The sequence below is a fragment of the Puma concolor genome, chromosome C1 (assembly GCF_028749965.1).
Source record: "Puma concolor isolate L17-30 chromosome C1, mPumCon1.1.hap2, whole genome shotgun sequence".
Taxonomy (NCBI): domain Eukaryota; kingdom Metazoa; phylum Chordata; class Mammalia; order Carnivora; family Felidae; genus Puma; species Puma concolor.
In genome coordinates, this window is record NC_141674.1 from 100,335,526 (window position 1) to 100,340,128 (window position 4,603).

The 4,603-nt window shown below is 39.5% G+C and overlaps 1 non-coding gene across 1 annotated transcript; it reads left to right on the plus strand.

The window, feature by feature from the left end:
• The first annotated feature begins 300 nt into the window (after positions 1–300).
• Positions 301–462, plus strand: LOC112849186 (U1 spliceosomal RNA). The gene has a single exon (XR_003222610.1). It is a non-coding gene; the product is annotated as a U1 spliceosomal RNA (small nuclear RNA).
• Positions 463–4,603: the final 4,141 nt, after the last annotated feature.

A 4,603-nucleotide genomic window follows, 5' to 3' on the forward strand; every position in this document is an offset into this window, starting at 1 on the left:
GTCAGGGTGTAGAATAGGGTCTAGCAGATAGCAGGAGCTCAGGAAATCATACTCGTAACAAGAGTTTCCTAAGCATTCCAAAACTAAAGAAGAAGGAGACAGAGAATAATAACAACTGTTAAAAGATGTTGCTAACTTGGGGGTTCTCAGGCCCAGATTTAGGAATGCCTGTGTACAAATTACAAAAAAGTACGCTCTTGAGCAGGCCCATGGCTTCGCATGTAGAAAACGCCTTTGCGGAAAGGAAAGGGCTCATTGGTCTGACAAAATAGAAAAAGAAGCTTCCCCTTTGCCTGTCCGCCAGTTGGGCAGGGAATATACCATGATCACGAAGGTGGTTTTCCCAGGGCGAGGCTTTACCCATTGCACTCCGGATGTGCTGACCCCTGCGATTTCCCCAAATGTGGGAAACTCGACTGTGTAATTTGTGGCAGTGGGGGACCGCGTTCGTGCTTTCCCCTAAAAAACAAAAAAAGGAAGAAAACCCCACTTGGTGGGCACAGCCTGGGCAGAGGGCTTGTTTAGTAGGTGTCAACTCTGTGTAAAGAATAAGGCTTGCCTTAAGAGAAGAAAGGAACAGAGAAGAACTACAAACACAACCATAAAACGAGTAACAAGTACATACCTCTCAATAAATACTCTGAATGTAAATGGACTAAATGTTCCAATCAAAAGACAGAGGATGATGAAATGGATAAGAAAGCAAGATCTATCCATTTCCTGCCTCCAAGAAACTCATTTCAGGCCTAATGACACCTGCAGATTGAAAGTGAAGGAATGGAGAAGCATTTATCATGCAAATGGATGTGGAAAGAAAGCCGGGGTAGCAATACTTACATTGGACAAAATAGACTTTCAAACAAAGATTGTAACAAGGGACCAAGAAGAACACTATATAATCATAAAGGGAACAATGCCAAGAAGAAGATACAACAATTGTAAATGTTTATGCACCCAATATGAGAGCACCCAAATACATAAAGCAGTTAATAACAAACACAAAGGAAGTAATCAATAGTAATACAATAATAGTAGGGGACTTTAAAACCTCACTTACATCAATGGATAGATCATCCAAACAGAAAATCAATAAGGCAACAGTGGCTTTGAATGACACACTGGACCAGATGGGTCTAACAGATATATTCAGAACATTACATCCTAAAACAGAATACTCATTCTTTCCAAGTGTGCATGGAACATTCTCCAGAATGGATCACATATTAGGCCACAAAGCAAGCCTCAACAAATTCAAAAAGATTCAAGTCAAAGCATGCATCTTTTCGGAACACAATGCTACAAAACTAGAAATCAACCACAAGAAAAATCTGGAAAGAGCACAAATACATGGAGGTTAAATAACATGTTACTAAACAAGGAATGGGTCAACCAGGGAGTCAAAGAGGAAATCAAAAAGTACATAGAGACAAATAAAATTGAACACGCAACAGTCCAGAATCTTTGGGATGTAGCAAAAGCTGTTCAAAGAGGGAAGTTTATAGCACTACAGGCTTACCTGAAGAAGCAAGAAACATCTCAAACAGTTTAACCTTATACCTAAGGGAGCTAGAAAAAAAGAACAAACAAAACCCAAAACCAGTAGAGGAAAGAAAGAATAAAGATTAGAGCAGAAATAGATGAAATAGAAGCCAAAACACAATAGAACAGATCAATGAAACCAGAAGCTGGTTCTTGGAAAAGATCAACAAAATTGATAAACCTTTAGCCACACTCATCAGAGAGACACAGAGAGAGACAGAGAGAGAGAGAGAGAGAGAGAGAGAAAGAGGACTCAAACAAAATCAGAAATGAAAGAGTAGAAATAACAACTGACAACACAGAAATACAAAGATTACAAGAGAATATTATGAAAAATATATGCCAACAAATGGGACAACCTGGAAGAAATGGATAAGTTCCTAGAAACATAACCTCCCAAAGCTGAATCAGGAAGAAATAGAAAATTTGAACAGACCAACCATCAGTATTGAAATTGAATCAGTAATCAAAAAACTCCCAACAAATAAAAGACCAGGACCAGACAGCTACACAGGTGAATTCTACCAAATATTTAAAGAGTTAATATATATTCTTCTCAAACTATTCTAAAAAATAGAGGAGGAAGAAAAGCTTCCAAATTCATTCTATGAGGCCAGCATTACCCTGATACTAAAACCAGATAAAGACACTACAAAAAAAGAGAACTACTGGCCAACATCTCTGACGAATATAGGTACAAAAATCTTCAACAAAATATTAGCAAAACAAATCCAAGAATACATTAAAAAAAATCATTCACCAAAATCAAGTGGGATTTATTCCTGGCATGCAAGGGTGGTTCAAAATCTGCAAATCAATCAACATCACATCAACAAGAGAAAGTACAAAAACCACATGATCATTTCAATAGATGGAGAAAAAGCATTTGACAGTGTACAACATCCATTCATGATAAAAACCCTCAACAAAGTAGGTTTAAAGGGAACACACCTTGGGGCGCCTGGGTGGCCCAGTCGGTTAAGCGTCTGACTTCGGCTCAGGTCATGATCTCGCGGTCTGTGAGTTTGAGCCCCGCGTCGGGCTCTGTGCTGAAAGCTCAGAGCCTGGGGCCTGTTTCGGATTCTGTGTCTCCCTCTCTCTCTGACCCTCCCCCGCTCATGCTCTGTCTCTCTCTGTCTCAAAAATAAATAAACGTTAAAAAAAAATAAAAAAATAAAAAAATAAAGGGAACACACCTCAACATAATAAAGCCACATATGAAAAACCCATAGCTAATATCATGCTCAATGGTGAGAAACTGAGAGCTTTCCCCACTAAGGTCAGGAACAAGACAGGGACGTCTACTCTCACCACTTCTATTCAACATGGTGCTGGAAGTCCTAACCACAGCAATCAGGCGGCAAAAAGAAATAAAAAGCATACAAATTGGTCAGGAAGAAGTAAAATTTTCACTATTTGCAGAGTACATGATACTGTACATAGAAAACCCTAAAGACACCACCAAGAAACTACTAGAATGGATAAATGAATTCAGTAAGGTCACAAGATACAAAATGAATATATAGAAATCCACTGCATTTCTGCACACTAGTAATGAAGCAGCAGAAAGAGAAATTAAGAAAACAGTCCCATTTACAGTTGCACCAAAAATAATAAAATATCTAGACATCAACTGAACCAAAGAGGTGAAAGACCTGTACTCTGAAAACTATAAAACATTAATGAAAGAAAATGAAGATGACACAAACAAATGGGAAGATATTCCATGCTCATGGATTGGGCAACAAAATACTGTTAAAATGCCCATACTACCCAAAGCAATCTACAGGTTTAATGTAATCCCTGTCAAAATATCAACAGCATTTTTTCACAGAACTAGAAACAATCCTAAAACCTGTATGGACCCACAAAGGACTCCAGAGAGCCAAAGCGGTCTTGCAAAAAACCAAAACCAAAGCCCCAAAACTGGAGGCATCACATTCCCAGACTTCAAGTTATATTACAAAGCTGCAGTAATCAAAACAGTATGGTACTGGCACAAAAACGGACACATAGATGGGTGCTTGGCTGGCTCAGTTGGTTCAGAGTCTGACTTCAGCCCGGGTCGTGATCTCATGGTTCCTGGATTCAAGCCCCGCGTCGCACTCGCTGCTGTCAGCACAGAGCCTGCTTCAGACCCTTTGTCTCCTTCTCTCTCTGCACCGCCCGCCGCCCCCCTCCCCCGCCACCATCCTGTTCATGCTCTCTCTCAAAAGTTAAATAAACATTTAAAAAACAAACAAAAGTAGATGCATGGATCAGGAGAACAGAATAGAGAGCCCAGAAATAAACCCATAGTTAGTTATAGGGTCAATTAATCTTCAACAAAGGAGGCAAGAAAAGGTAATGGGAAAATTCTTTTCAATGAATGGTGTGGGGAAAACTGGACAGCCACATGCAAAAGAATGAAACTGGACCACTGTCTTATACCATACACAGAAATAAACTCAGAATGGATTAAGGGTCTAAATGTGAGGCCTGAAACCATAAAAATCCTAGAAGAGAGCCAAATTATGGCAGTAATTTCTCTGACATTGGCCAGAGCAACGTTTTTCTAGATGTGTCTCCTGAGGCAAGGGAAACAAAAGCAAAAATAAACTATTGGGCCTTCTTCAACACGAAAAGCTTCTGCACAGCAAAGGAAACAATCAACAAAACTAAAAGACAACCTATGGAATGGGAGAAGGTATTTGCAAATGACATATGTGAGAAAGGGTTAGTCTCCAAAATACATAAAGAGCTTATACAACTCAACACCAAATAATCCTATTAAAAATGGGCAGAAGACATGAACAGACATTTCTCCAAAGAAAAAATACAGGTGGCCAACAGATGCATGCAAAGATGCTCAACATTACTCATCATCAAGGAAAATGCAAATCAAAACCACAATGAGCTATCACCTTACACGTGTCAGAATGGCTAAAATCAAAAACGCAAGAAACAACAAGCATTGGCAAGGGTGAAAAGGAACCCTCATGCACCGTTGGTGGGAATGCAAACTGGTGCAGCCGCTGTGGAAGACAGTATGAAGGTTCCTCAGAAAATTAAAAAGAGAAATACC